The sequence below is a fragment of the Salvelinus fontinalis genome, chromosome 25, assembly GCF_029448725.1.
Source record: "Salvelinus fontinalis isolate EN_2023a chromosome 25, ASM2944872v1, whole genome shotgun sequence".
Classification (NCBI taxonomy): Eukaryota; Metazoa; Chordata; class Actinopteri; order Salmoniformes; family Salmonidae; genus Salvelinus; species Salvelinus fontinalis.
The window spans coordinates 2746339-2763111 of record NC_074689.1 but is presented as its reverse complement, the minus strand read 5'-3'; positions in this window follow the sequence as shown (position 1 = coordinate 2763111).

The following is a 16773-nucleotide window of genomic DNA, read 5'->3' as shown; positions in this document are numbered from 1 at the left end:
GGCGCACTGTAGACCTGGTGCGTGGTGCCGGAACTGGAGGCACCGGGCTAAGGATAAGCACCTTCCTACTAGTGCGGGGAGCAGGGACAGGGCACACTGTACTCTCAAAGCCTACTCTATCCCTGATGCGAGGTACCGGCACTGGTGACACCGGGCTGAGGACAAGCACATCAGGATTAGTAGGGGGAGAAGATACAGTGTGTTCAGGGCTCTGGAGACGCACAGGAGGCTTAGTGCGTGGTGCCGGAACTGGAGGCACCGAACTGGATACACGCACTACAGAGAGAGTGCGTGGAGGAGGAACTGGGCTCAGGAGACGCACTGATAGCCTAGTGCGTAGTGTAGGCACTGTAGGTACTAGGCTGGGGCGGGGAGGTGGTGCCGGAAATACCGGACCGTGGAGGCGTACTGGCACTCTTGAGCATTGAGCCTGCCCAACCTTACCTGGTTGAATACTCCCGGTTGCCCGACCAGTGCGGGGAGGTGGAATAACCCGCACCGGGCTATGTAGGCGAACCGGGGAAACCATGCGTAAGGCAGGTGCCATGTATGCCGGCCCGAGGAGACGCACTGGAGACCAGACGCGTTGAGCCGGCCTCATGACACCTGGCTCAATACCCAATCTAGCCCTACCAGTGCGGGGAGGTGGAATAACCCGCACTGGGCTATGCACTCGTACAGGAGACACCGTGCGCTCTACTGCGTAACACGGCGCCTGCCCGTACTCCCGCTCTCCACGGAAAGCCTGGGAAGTGGGCGCAGGTCTCCTACCTGCCCTTGGCCCACTACCTCTTAGCCCCCTCCCAAGAAATTTTTGGGAATTACTTACGGGCTTTTTGGGCTTCCGTGCCAGACGCGTTCCCTCATAGCTCCGGTTCCTCTCTCCGGTAGCCTCTGCTCTCCTCAGTGCCTCCAGCTGCTCCCATGGCTTTTCGGGCTTCCAGCCACGTCTCCTTGCTGCCTCCTCAAACCACCGCTCCTGGGCTTTAGCTGCCTCCCTCTCTTCCTGAGAGCGGCGATTCTCTCCTGCCTTAGCCCAGGGACCTTCTCCATTTAATATCTGCTCCCAAGTCCAGAAGTCCTTGTTGCCCTGTCGAGCTTTCCCTTGCCGCTTGGTCTTAGCGTGGTGGGTGATTCTGTAACGGCTGTCGCTCTCCTCATCCTCAGACGAGGAGAGGAGAGAAGGATCATCAGACCAAAATGCAGCTTGAGGGAAATAAGCCATCTTTTTATTTGGAAAAAAACTGATGGCAACACGAATAACAAAAACCCTTTCACAAATACAAAACAAGAAAACGACGTAGAACGAAACCTGAACATAAACTTACATAACTGAAACGTAAACTCACGAACAGGAAACAGACAACATCGAAACGAAAACGAACAGCCAAACAGTCCTGTATGGTAAATACATGCAACGACACAGGAGACAATCACCCACAAACAAACAGTGAGAACGCCCTACCTAAATATGACTCTTAATTAGAGGAAAACGCAAACCACCTGCCTCTAATCAAGAGCCATACCAGGCAACCCAAAACCAACATAGAAACAGATAACATAGACTGCCCACCCAAAACACATGCCCTGACCATAAACACATAAAAAACAACATAAAACAGGTCAGGACTGTTACACCATGGGATCTTTAATGACCTCAGAGAGTCAGGACACCCGTTTAACGTCCCATCCGAAAGACGGCACCCTATACAGGACAGTGTCCCCAATCACTGCCCTGGGGCATTGGGATATTGTTTAGACCAGAGGAAAGAGTGCCTCCTACTGGCCCTCCAACACCACTTGAATGAGCTGGAGAAGTTTTCCCTTGAAGAATGGGCAAAAATCCCAGTGGCTAGATGTGCCAAGCTTATAGAGACATACCCCAAGAGACTTGCAGCTGTAATTGCTGCAAAAGATGGCTACAAACGGTCAACAACCTGCATTTATTAATGATATATTAAAAATAGTCTAAACATTAACAACTATTTATATTTGCTCATATTTAAGTGACATTTGCATTAAATGTGGGTTTTAAAACATGTTCCAAGGTCATATAAATGCCCCTAATGCGAATAACTGTATATGGAATACATTTATTGGCTTACAGAGCAAAAACTATTCTGGATGCCACAGTAACGGTATTTTAGGGAGTACCAGGTAGGGTCTATATAATGTATATATGGGGTCATTTCATGGGGCTCTGAATAATACATGTTGCTGGCCTTTTATTCCACCCATTACATTGGCGGCCACAATGCAAATCACTGTACATGCAATACATAATCATCACATGCAATTACTGCTCTACAGAAAACCTTAACCAAACAACATTGCATGACATGCTCACTGAATTAAAAGGCAACTACACAAGTTTCTTAGATTTTTCACAGACCTCAAAAGTCAGCCCCCTGATGTGGTTTAAGCATTGTCAAATGTTGTTGTTTTTCTATTAAAAAAAGTGTGAAAAAAAATGGGGTAAAACCTGAAACAAAAACTGATATCCTATCAGATCTTAGTATAAGACCCAGATGCAGACAGCTAGAATCACAGATGTTTATTGACCCAAACAAGGGGCAGGCAAAAGACACTTCAAGGGCTGGCAGTAATCCAGGACAGAGTCAATAAGGTACAGAACAGCAGGCAGGCTCGGGGTCAGTACAGGCAGAATGGTCAGAACCGGGGAAACTACGAAACAGATACTTGAGAAAGCAGGAAGACGGGATAGCATTCTGGTAAGACCTGACAAGACAAGACGAACTGGCGACAGACAAACAGAGAACACAGGTATAAATACACAGGGAATAATGGGGAAGATAGGCAACACCTGGAGGGGGATGGAGACAAGCACGAAGACAGGTCAAACCGATCAGGGTGTGACATATCCGAAACAGAGCTGAGAAAAATGTATTTGGGGGAAAAAATGAAATAGGCAAAAAATAAAAACGATTTTAAAAGGACTCACCAAAATGTTTTGCTGTGCATGACTGCAGTTTAGAGTGTGTGTCATCATACAGCACAGGATTTTCGGGCACGTTGAGGTCAGGTCAAATATTGACTATGCACCCAAGAGGGAAAACAGTTAGGTCATCCTAGGAATATTTTAAAGTAATATAATGTAGCCAACGCTTTTATCCAATGTGACTTATTGTCATATTTGACATAGTGGGTTATGTCACATTTGACATTGGTGGTTATGTCATACAGTTATGCCACATTTATGAACCCTTTATAAAGCATGACATACAGTTATAGATGATTTGTAACACATGTATATAGTGTTTAGGTAAGCTTCATGAAGTCTTTATGAAGCCTTTATAAGCTGCACGTAATTTATAGTGGGAACACTTCAGTCATCTACTGAGATCTGATGAACACAACTGACCGCCAACTGACCCTCATATACTGTATATTAAGAGGTTGTTTTGTTTACTCCTCCCTATTTTAAAGGTCAGCGGCAGTCGGTGACGTTTAAGATGAGGGAGGGCAATTTCTTTTAATGAGCATGGCCTTATTTCAGCATATTGGATGACTGTCATTCATATTCCATTCACCAGCTAGCTCAATGTAACGTTGATAGGTTTAGGCTACTACACGATACAATATTTTTCCCTATACCCATCATGAGGTTGCTACAACCTAGCCTATGAATGAAAGTTTACAAAGTAGGTGCACAGGTCGAGAGAAAAATAAGAGTAATCAAGGTGACAGACAGTGACACATTCGATACTGCCTTGCACACTCTTGCACAGTCCAACAGTTGCAAATGAGAGTTTCTATTAGACAAATTAAGGTATGTTTATCACATATTTAGTTCCGTTTGCTTAAGAAAAAAAATGTGCCCCCACCCCCCACGCAAACACAGTTAACTTTCATGGCAGCTACATGATCATTTTGCTTGTTGTGTTCATTCTACGCGTTTTCCTCCTCTCACCTTTTTCCTTTGCTTGTGGACTTCAGTGCACAACAAATCAGCTGTCTGTGAAGCCAAACCTTCATATCATAACTGCTAACTGCTACACACAGCCTACCGACATTGTTGTAGCTACTAGAACTAATGCGTTAGTAAACCCGCTACAATCATGCAGTAAAGTGTAGAGCCAGCAAGCAGTTTAGCAGTTACACTGGGGGGCCCTGGTGGCAATAAATGTATAAAACCAAAAGCTTATCTTGACTTGGAAGAGTTCCAGTGTTGGATAGCCATAGCCAGCTAGCTAACATAGCAACCCTCTCTGTTTGAGCTGGGCGTTTGAGTAGGATAAACTAGATAGCTGCATTCAATGGCTGAAAGTGTAAAGTGAAAGTCAACAAAAAAATACAATGAAATATAACTAGTGCTCCCTCTCTCTTCCTTCTCCTTCATTTGTTAAGAAATCAATTTGTTCAAAACTGTTCAACTATTGTCTTTCGCTCTTTTTGAGTAAACTGCTCACCAAATTGTGTGCACTTCAGTGCTAACTAGCTGTGCTTTCAGTACCAGATTCATTCTCTGATCCTTTCATAGGGTGGACAACATGTCAGTTCATGCTGCAAGAGCTCTGATAGGTTGAAGGACGTCCTCTGGAAGTTGTTATAATTACTGTGTAAGTCTATGGAAGGGGGTGAGAACCATGAGCCTCATAAGTTTTGTATTGAAGTCAATATACCCAGAGGAGGACAGAAACTACCTGTGAAATTAAACCATCTAGTGTTCAGCGAAATAACAACACAATGTCAAATACAGGTAGCCTAGTCAAATAATTAACATCCAATCACATTAACTGTTACTCTCGCGGGAATTCCATTAACAATCCATATGTAGTCAAACGTAGCTGCTGCTCATGTTGCTATCTGTACTGAATTCGCAAAAGCCATGACAGGGAGACATAGTGGAGTGGTAACGAGCGTGCAAGCAGTTGCTCCCGACAGCACTTGGGTACACTGCAGCATCCACCGAGAGGCTCTTGCTGCCAAGGGAATGCCTGACAGCTTGAAAGACGTTTTGGACACTACAGTGAAAATGGTTAACATTGTGAAAGCAAGGCCCCTGAACTCTCATGTATTTTCTGCACTATGCAATGGTATGGGCAGCGACCATGTAACGCTTTTACAACATACAGAAGTGCTTTGCTTATCAAGGGAAAAATTATTGACACGTTTTTTTAATTGAGAGACGAGCTTAAAGTTTTCTTTACTGACCATAATTTTCACTTGTCTGACCGCTTGGATGATGACGAGTTTCTCACATGACTGGCCTATCTGGGTGATGTTTTTTCTCGCCTGAATGATCTGAATCTAGGATTACAGGTACTCTCCGCAACTATATTCAATGTGTGGGAAAAAAATTGAGGCTATGATTAAGAAGTTGGAGCTCTTCTCTGTCTGCATTAACTTCTACTTCCACACAATCCCGGATCCGGGAGCACCCCCATCAGTAAAAAAGCTGACTAGCATAGCCTAGCATAGCGTCACAAGTAAATACTAGCATCTAAATATCATTAAATCACAAGTCCAAGACACCAGATGAAAGATACACATCTTGTGAATCCAGCCATCATTTCTGATTTTTAAAATGTTTTACAGGGAAGATACAATATGTAAATATATTAGCTAACCACGTTAGCAAAAGACACAACTTTTTTTACTCCACCATTTTTTCCCTGCATAGGTAGCTATCACAAATTCGACCAAATAAAGATATAAATAGCCACTAACCAAGAAACAACTTCATCAGATGACAGTCTGATAACATATTTATTGTATAGCATATGTTTTGTTAGAAAAATGTGCATATTTCAGGTATAAATCATAGTTTACCATTGCAGCCACCATCACAACTCTCACCAAAGCGACTAGAATAACTACAGAGAGCAACATGAATTACCTAAATACTCATCATAAAACATTTCTGAAAAATACACAGCGTACAACAAATGAAAGACAAAGATCTTGTGAATCCAGCCAATATTTCAGATTTTTTAAGTGTTTTACAGCGAAAACACAATATAGCATTATATTAGCTTACTACAATAGCCAACCACACAACAGCATTGATTCAAGCCAAAAATACCGATAACGTATAAACCAGCAAAAGATATTAATTTTTTCACTAACCTTCTCAAACTTCTTCAGATGACAGTCCTATAACATCATATTACACAATACATATAGAGTTTGTTCGAAAATGTGCATATTTAGCGGCACAAATCGTGGTTATGCAATATGAATAGCAGCCAAAATGCAAACAAAATGTCGGGAGAAATCTTGGGAGAGGCACCTATTCTAATTGATAACTAATCATAAACTTGACTAAAAAATACAGGTTGGACAGCAAATGAAAGATACATTAGTTCTTAATGCAATCGCTGTGTTAGATTTTTAAAATGAACGTTACTACAACATACAGCGTGCGTTAAAGCGAGACGCACCTAGATTAATAGCAGAATAATAGTTCTACATTTTTCAACAGAACAACGAATTAACATCATATATAGTTCTTACTTTTGATGAAGTCCCATCAGAATCTTGGGCAAGGTGTCCTTAGTCCAAAAGAATCGTTGCTCGGTTGTAGAATGTAGTCTTCAACGTTGGAATTAGCAGTAAACATTAGCCATGTGGCAAAGACGTTTCCAACTCTCTAGAACGCAGCACGAATAAATACCCGAAAATCGCAATATACCGATATCAACTGATATAACTCGGTTTAATATAACAACATTATGATGTCTTTAACACCTATAACGAATAAAAACACAGCCGGATATATCTAAGGCCTATAACCGGAGCGTTCTAGAGCCACAGCCAGAGGTCCTTCCTGCGTCAGAGCGAAGTGAACAAAGACCGGACCCTACGTTCCCAGGCCATTTATAACCTCTCAGTTCTGCCTAGCAACTCCATTTCAATTCTCACTATTCACTGACACCCAGGGGAAGACGCATGCAGTGCATCTCAACCAATAGAAGACAGGCAAATTAATAAACTGACCTGGGAACAGCTTGCAGAATTCAGCATTCTCACATCCTCATAGGAAAATTCCTCCAACTCCAGTTCTGTTTCACTCACAGATATAATTCAAACGGTTTTAGAAACTAGAGAGTGTTTTCTATCCAATAGTAATAATAATATGCATATTGTACGAGCAAGAATTGAGTACGAGGCATTTTAATTTGGGAACGAAATTATTACAAAGTCCAAACAGCACCCCCTATTGAGAAGAAGTTTTAACAAGGACAAAACACAGGTCTTTCCATTATTGTATGATTTTTTGTGTGAAAATGAACTCAAGCTTGCGGACAATGTCAAATGTGATATAGCGACGCACCTGAGTTAGTTGGGTACACAATTACGCAGGTACTTTCCCGAAACGGATGACACAAACAACTGGATTCATTATCCCTTTCATGCCCTGCCTCCAGTCCACTTACTGATAACTGAACAAGAGAGCCTCATCGAAATTGCAACAAGCGGTTCTGTGAAAATATAATTTAATCAGAAGCCTCTGCCAGATTTCGGGATTGGTGCTGAGCCTTTTGCCAAATGCAATTCTTGAGGTGGAGTAACTCTGCAAGATCACGGTTGAACCAGGGGCTGAACTTGTTTTTAATTCTCATTTCTTTTATTGGTGCGTGTTTGCTAACAATACCACTGAAAATATTAAAAAAGAAGGTCCAAGCGTCTTTGATGGAGGTGATCAAGCTGATTCCATATCATTTTACAGAGGCCGGTTCATGAAAGAAGGCTTGCTCATTAAAGTTTTTAGCAAGCGTCTATGACAAATCAGGTCGTTTCACTAAGCAGCCATTACGAACACAGGCTGTAAAACAGTGATCACCTAGGTCATTACAGAAAACACCAGACTGATACCTATCAGGATTATGTGTGAGGATAACGTTGAGGACAGTAGCCTTTTCTGGGTGTTTGGAGTCATAACTTTTGGGATTGGTAATGATCTGAGAAAGATTTAGGGAGTCCCATTGCTTTAGGTCTTGGTCAGGTGGTTTAAGCATGTCCAAATTTAGGTCACCTAGCAGGACAAATTCAGTCTTAGTGTAAGGGGCCAGGAGAGAGCTTAGGGCAGGTAGGGTATAGGCCTTAGCACCCAGTCAACAAAGAGCTATTTAAAAGTTTAATGCTAATAACCAACAAATCAAATTGTTTGGGGACAGTCTTGGTGGAGACAACCGAACACTGATGGTGATCCTTGGTAAAGATTGCATACTCCCACACCTCTGGAAGATCTGTCTTGCCGTAAAAGGTTATAACCATTAAGGTTAACATCAGTATTCAAAACACTCTTCCTTAACCTTTTCACACGTACCAACACACGATTGTCATCATTCTACAGTGGTCCCTGTAGTGTAAGATCAAAGCGGTGTGATTGGAACACTTATTTAGAACGCTTATTTAGAACTGCCAATTTCGGTATGAAGCAACAATCAGCATTTAAGCTGGCTCAGTTCCAGGTTGGATGGTGTCTCGCCTGCTCCTGCTCTCCCACTCTGGTGCTCGAGGGCGCCAGGCTACCCTTCATTACGCACACCTGTCACCATCATTATGCGCAGTAACACTCATTGGACTCATGCTGTCCTGTCCTGGTCCATGTCCATTGTAATTAAATGTTCACTCCCTGTACCTGCTTCTCGTCTACCAGCGTCGATCCTTACAGAATACTGACCACTAAAAGAAGCATCAGGGAGTTTTGTTTTTTTGTTTTGGTTGGTGACGTCGGATCCAGATGCCGTCGCCGAGGGAACCAGGGTTGCCTCAGCTAGCTCGTCAGGCTTCCACACCTTAGCTGGCTCGAGAGGTCTTCTTGCCTCGGTGGGCTCGGCAGGCGCCCACCCCACGTCATGCTTCAGCCGGCCCATCAGGCTCCCACGTCTCAGCCGGATTGTCGGGTTTCTACGTCCCAACCGGCTTGTCCAGCGCCCATGCCTCGGCCGGCCCGTCAGGCTCGCCCAGGTGGGACGCCGGGTGGCGCCCCTAGAGGGGGGGGGGTACTGTCACGCCTGCTACCGCTCTCCCTCTCTGGCGCTCAAGGGTGCCAGGCTGCCCTTCATTACGTACACCTGTCACCCTAATTACATGCAGCAGCGCTCATTGGACTCACCTGGACTCCTTCCCTTTGTTAATTGCCCTGTCTATAACTGTCTGCTCACCCGTTTGTTCCCTGTGTCAGCATTAATGTCGTTATGTGTTCATGTCCAGACGCCGTCCTGTCCTGTTCCATGTATTAAATGTACTCCCTGTACCTGCTTCTTGTCTACCAGTGTCAAACCTTACAGGATGGTGTCCTCAGGTCTCTGCTGTTTGTTTGCTAGAGTACCCTCCGTATAGCTTGGAAAAATGAAACCTTGGTAGCAGTAATCTCTCCGGTTAATTTTGGCCAAAATTAGGTTGTAGGTTTTGATCTGGAGTGAAGGCCAAGCTGTGGAGGGTAGCATCCTGCATATGCCCCTGCCAAAAAAATCCATGTTTATCTAACGCCAAATCTATCCTTTTGTAAAAAACATGTTGAAAAATGTGAGCTCACATACAGCTATGTCTCTCTCTCTCTATCTGTTGAGGCTACTGCAGACCTTCATCGCAAAACAGTGTGTTTTAATCAATAATTTGGTGACGTGAATATATTTCAGTTCAGTTATATCTAAAAAGGATAACTATGTAAATGTTTCCCTATTTTTATTTTTATGAAATTCACTGATAAGGATTGTTCTCCCCTTCCTCATCTGAGGAGCCTCCACTGTTATAGGGAGATGGGAGGAAGAGGAAAAGCAAACCGACAGCACAGTCAATGTATGCAGTCTCACTACCTCACACAAGCATACATGTACGCACACACACGCACACACACGCAGAAACACACGCTGCAGATCCGGGAAGCATTATTCACTGTGCAGGGCACTAGGAAAGCAGAAAATCGAGGAGAGGAACATAAATCTTTAATTCAACTCCAGAGTAAAGATTAAAGTTCTATACTTTCTGCAAATCCTAGAAATGTGGTTTATCTTGCCTGCAAAGTATCCCATGACAGATGCTCAGTCGGCATGTTCATCTATGGTAATTTATGGACCACAGATAACACAATGTTGGGGGAATTATGACCAGAATCTCAGAGAGTACTGCTACCATCTGGAGGTGAGGTAAGTAAGGGTACAATTCTCTCGACTAAGCAAATAAATATGTTAGAATTTGGATGTAACTAACGGCCCTCCAAAGTACAGAACTGCAGAAAAAACCCATGAAATTAATGAAAGTTTTATACTGTTTTGTATCAATAGTATCAACAACATCAATAGTATTTGGACTTCTGAACAATACTGTGGTGCGTCTCAAGATTTTGGGAAGCCTGATCCGTCTAAGATAGACTGTGTCTGTGCTTGATTAAAAGACATCAATAAACAGTCCAGATGGAGTGAGGTTACGTATCTCTTGACATTTGGGAAATACGATTTTTGTCTGCATTTATTTCTAAGTGTCATCCTTCAGTTAAAGGATCAGCAGTCCGTTCAACCTCCATTCATCATGCCTTTTATACTGTTGCCAGTGTTAGGCCCACTGTCCCCTTCTCCTTGACATATAAATGACTGATGATGACCACTCCCGTGGTCAAACTGCCACTATAGCCAGATTAACTATGATCTGTTAGTCAAGAGCTGGCCGATTTCCTAAGAGTAAGCAATATCAAATTATGAAAATGTTCAAATGTTCCAATATGGCCGCTCTTTAAAAGTCTCCATGTCCAGGTCAAAGGCAATTCCATATAATCATGTTATTCTGAAACACAGCAGTCACTTCTCTCCTAAAAATCTACTTGAATCTAAAGAACCAATAAAAAGCTTATTATACAACTTAGATCTCTGAGCTCTAAAAGTCTAAGCGGTTGGGGGGATATATTAAGCTAACATATGGAATAGTTTTAATATGGTCATATAATGGATCATTTAACGTTTGATTAAAAAATGTAGGACCCCTTTAGGTTCAAACAAAATATATCACCTGTATTATTTTTAGGGAGCCCCCGATTTGGGAAGTGCGCGTCGCAATATGTCTAGCTGATTGAGTTGCGGCTGTCAGTGAAAAGCGTCTAAAATATGTGTGAAGATGTGTCTTAAGTATAATTGAAAATGTTGCATCAAGAAGAAGGGGAGGGGTGTGTGGTGAAGATATTGTGTGTCTCTCTCCAGAATGCATGCATTTGTTCAACATCCATTGTGAATGTTAGTTACTCAGTATTTGAAATATCTTCCCAACACTCCCGGACTCGATAATCACCAAGCCGTGACTCGATAATCACCAAGCCGTGTGAAAGAGCAAAAAATCATGATCCCATATATCCAGTGGAAACGTCATAAAAAAACAGCTTTCTGTCCCGAGCTCACTGGCGCAGGAAACTCTGAGTGCCTGGAATATGCTAGTGGATGCAATGTTGCAAGTTCGCTAAAGACAACATCATCAGGCCTGAAGTAATGGCCACATTTCTGTGCTACTTCATTCATAGGAAAATACATTTTAGGGGGCCAAACTTCGGAACAATCTTTTGAAAGTTATTGGAGCAATGAATTTTGGCCAATGGTGTTCTACACTGCCTTTTTTGTGTCCCACATTTATTTACATAAAAACAAACGTGTTAACAACCCAATATTGTTAATCAACCAGGTTGTCACCGAAATATATATAATATAACAGTAGCCTTATGTTTATTTTAATTTTATATTAATGCCAATGCTGTTTTTACTTAATACTTTTGGATACTGGTGCTATTTCGGAATTTTATGAGGGAATGCCCGATTGGAGTAAAAAACTGTATTTGTCAGTTATTTTTGTGGTATCGGTGAATGTATTTCATTGGGTATTGGGGATACATTTTAATGATGGGAAATTAATTCATCAATAAATGTGGGGAAACAGAAGACCTGCAAAAAATGCAACTGTATGGTATTTGCAACTACAACGGACCCAAAACAAACACATTCTACACATTTACAAACTACCTGTTTAAAGTGTTATTACAACCATGGTGTTCTTTTGTTACTGAAACGTATATCAAATAACCTGACAATGATCCACATCATATTGGTAGACAAATAATGTAAAGTGTGTTATGCAGCAAAACACAACTATCCTTTATTTAGGATGCAAACTAGTAATATGAATCACTGTTGATCCATCCTGTTCTGATCTAATGAGATGGATGGAGGATTTCCTACGGCCTAGAATCGAGGCCTTTCACTGTCATGAAGGATGAAGTTAGGCCCCTCTTGGTTCTCATTGGCAAAGACTGATCTCAAGTCAGTGGTTATATGTCAGACTGTCCTATACCACTATTCCCAAACATTTTCTACCCCAGAGGTTGTAAATAAACCCTTTTGTATCAAGGCACAAGGCGAGACCCAGATGCAGACACGGGAGGCAGATGGCTGGAGTCTTACAATGTTTATTAATCCAAAGGGGTAGGCAAAAGAATGGTCGTGGACAGGCAAAAATGTCAACCAGATCCGAGTCCAATAGGTACCAAAGGATAGGTGAAACAGATCAGGGCGTGACACTTTTTAAGGTGATATAACTTGTATCATTATCATAGGGCTGTGAAATTCTATTCACCTGGCCACTTCACGTGTAACATTGTTTCACAACATCCTTCAGGCACAGGCTACTTCCGGCATGCATACACTGGATATTGGATTTAAAAGGTATGGAGCAGAGGGTAATCCTGGTCTTACATTCTCTGACAACAAAATTACTCTTTGGCCAAAGGGGCAGTCTTTCAGGGGCTGCCTGAGGGACTGCCTCCCATCCTTAGACTGCCTCCCCTCAGCATTGCACAGCTCAGGCCACCCTGCTCTGTATTTGAAGCATGTAGAAATGGCAATTACTGTCCAGGAGGAAAATGAAGATGATCCATTAGAGAGAGATCTTCTGTTATTCTGAGATGGGAATTGAATTTGCTTATGAATTTGCAACTTTTTCCCATTTTGAAATGCAAATAATGTATACCTTAAAGTTCCGTATTTTACAACTTGAATATTCGAACATTTGACAATTACACTTATGCCACATACCCTCCAATTGATTTTGGCTGTCTGTGAATTGAATTCCTCAAAGAACCATAAACAGCCAGCGCCTGATTCATGTGTCAAACCATGAGGTCATAATGTCACATACAGAAATGCAGTTATAGTAATATATGGCCTCATTTGCCTTAAACACAATAGCCCATAGCTGAGGTATATGCCATATTTTGCTGAACCACAAGACAATTTTTGCATTTATCTAATGTGTATTTCAAGGCATTCGTGTCATGGATTTGGTGGTTTATTGACAAATTAAATGATCAAATATGCATTTAAGTCAAGTTGACATATGCATAATAAAAACAACCCTCAATGCAGTGTTAAATCTTCACTCAGAGGGACTCAGATGTGCTGTCTCATAGTTTGATAAGAAATATCACACACTCTCACATACACTGCTGTAATACATTTCTCAGAGGAGATATAACTTATATGGGCTCCAATGGCTTCGCCTATTAACCAGGCTATCAGTCTGAAAAGATTACTATTCGGCCACACACACACACACACACACACACACACACACACACACACACACACACACAGAGAGAGAGACACACAGACACACAAACAGAGGAGAAGGGACAGAGTGTGAGAGAGAGAGCGAGAGAGAGAGACCTGAAACAGAGGTCTGTTAAATTGAAAGTATTTTATAGCCCAGTTGTCATATAAAGTAGAGGAGGATAGATATTCCCCCTCTGTGGATCTCCCAATAACCATATAACATATTTCCAGTGTCATATTTGCAACTTCAGCTTCAGGGGAGAGACCGACTGCACAGAGAGTGTTGTACCGTGAAATGAGGTAAGATATTCAGTATGATAGATGTTCTTCTTCTGAAACACACAGACAGACACACAACAGCTATTTTATCAAACGATAAAGCCCTCGTTTGACCTTCTTAATAGGAGCGAAGAGGAGAAAGTTGAGATGACAGTTAATAAAACACCCTCCCAGCTCGGTCCTCACCAGTTCCAAGTGCTGTGTAGTGTAACACAGTGGGGATGTCCTTCAGGACAGGTGCTTGTGCGTCAGAACATCTGCTCAACAGTATCTGTCTTAGAAGAACCTTGTTACCCTATTACCCAATTATTTTCCCCATCAAACCTAGACACTAGATGTCTGCATATTGCAACACCAACTTTACAATTGTCAAGAAGTTCATGAGATGGACTTTACAATTGTCAAGAAGTTCATGAGATGGGCCTCCCGGGTGGCGCAGTGGTCTAGGGCACTGCATCGCAGCGCTAGCTGCGCCACCAGAGTCTCTGGGTTCGCGCCCAGGCTCTGTCGCAGCCGGCCGCGACCGGGAGGTCTGTGGGGCGATGCACAATTGGCCTAGCGTCGTCCGGGTTAGGGAGGGTTTGGCCGGTAGGGATATCCTTGTCTCATCGCGCTCCAGCGACTCCTGTGGCGGGCCGGGCGCAGTGTGCGCTAACCAAGGGAGCCAGGTGCACGGTGCTTCCTCCGACACATTGGTGCGGCTGGCTTCCGGGTTGCGAGCCCGTATGGGAATTGTAGCGATGAGACAAGAAAGTAATTACTAGCGATTGGATACCACGAAAATTGGGGAGAAAAGGGGATAAAATAAAATAAAATTAAAAACGGCAAGTTCATGAGATGGACGCACACACACCCACAAACACACAAATTCAGTTACACCCACATGCACACACACATTCGCATAAACACTCAAACTTGCAATAGGCTACTGGCAAGATAGGGATTGTCACAGTTCAGTGAACAGGCAGAGATGATTAACAAGTACAGTTGATTGATTGTTTCACTACAGAGTAGCCTTCGTCTATTCGCTTATGTATGGATAAAAGCACAAGTCCTTTTTTTTCTGCTGAATTTCAAGCTCAATAAACAGAGGGACCAATTTTCAATTCACATTAAACCAGATCTCTTGGATAGAGATATGTAACAGATGGAGGAATCTATTCTTGCTGAGAGTCCCTGATGGCTTGTACTGTTTTCATCTCTCTGACAAAGTCCATTACGGCTGAATTCAAAGGAACCCACACAGTTTAGTTGGCATTTGGCGCTGCATGAGTGCCACCACTATACACCTATGTAGGCCTAAGCAGGCTATAACGTAGGCAGAGGCCTAATGGACATTGTCTTGGAGTTAAGCCTACCTTAGTCTTCGATAAGACCATTCTCTACTTGGAAACGAAACACGTGTTGATAGATGTGTTTTAGCATTAGTATTAGCAGCAAAGAGATCTGTTAACTTCGCGCTCCATCGGAAACTAATTCTACACAGCATCCATCAAGTCCTATGAAAACTGCACCGTGCATTTTAACAAAGATCGCTACTGCTCTCTTGTGGCTGTAGGCTCCTACTGCCGTTACGCAAAGAGAGACCAAAACCAGGCACTCCAAGGATTGTTTTCCAGCTGTGAGTTGGCTGACATAGTTGGCCTTGTATCATGGAAGACATGGGTCACAAATTCTAACACCTCACATCTCAATGACACACACCATTGCATAGGCATATTAGGGTACCAGGTGGTAACTACCCCCGAGAACAATGTCTAATTGCTGACACAAAAAAAGAAATGTTTGGAGAAAAAAAAGGTATATGGATGAAGGTCATGCTTAGGCAAATCAACCATAAAGGGAAGTAAATGGCTACAGTTCAGACTTTGTTTTTTTTCATGAAATACATTTTTAGAAAAAGGCCGTAACCACGGGTGTGCCAGTTACCCCGGTTGTCACGCCCTGATCTGTTTCACCTGTCCTTGTGCTTGTGTCCACCACCCTTCCAGGTGTCGCCCATCTTCTCCATTATCCCCTGGGTACTTATACCTGTGTTTTCTATCTGTCTGTGCCAGTTCGTCTTGATAAACCAGCGGTTTATCTCAGGGCCTAATTTCCCCCCCAGTCTCTCTTTTTCTCGCCCTCCTGGTTTAGACCCTTGCCTGTCCTGTCTCTGAGCCCGCCTGCCTGAGCCTGCCTGCCTGACCACCCTGCCTGAGCCTGCCTGCCGTCCTGTACCTTTGCCCCACCTCTGGATTACCGACCCCTGCCTGACTTGACCTGTTGTTTGCCTGCCCATGTTGCTGTAATAAACACTGTTACTTTGACACAGTCTGCATCTGGGTCTTACCTTCAAAACCTGACACCGGTAGAAGATTATGGCAAAGGGTTTCACCCAAGTGTGTTAAAATCCATTTCATGTTTTATTTTGAAATTCTTTAGTAAGTAATACTTAAAAGCTAAGTCTAGTTGTCTTATTTTAATTATTGAAATAAAATATGGGGGGGGGGGGGGGGTGTTGCACATGTCACCATTACTAACCTCACTATGAGGAGATTTGATATAAAGTCACTCTTTTTTTATTTTCTTTGTTCTTTGTTGTTCATTTCCCGTACATTCCATTATGTACAATTGCACTAAATCATATTTAAATAATGCAAGATTTTAAATCCCAGCAGTCTTTAAAATGACATTCATGAGAAAAAGGTTTTCAAAAGTTGTTTTTAATTCATAAAGAAATGTATTTATTGGAATATAATATAACTTCTAAAATTAAATATAACATTTAATAACAATAACTTAACTAATTAACTCAGTGTAACATTGATGTGGCAGCTCTCTTATGCTCTGCTATTGCACAATTCTAAGTTGTACATAGGTCACGAATAAAGCTATCCCCAGTCAAATTGGAGCACAACTCATGAGCCCACCTCCTACACTGCTCACACCTAATCCAGTC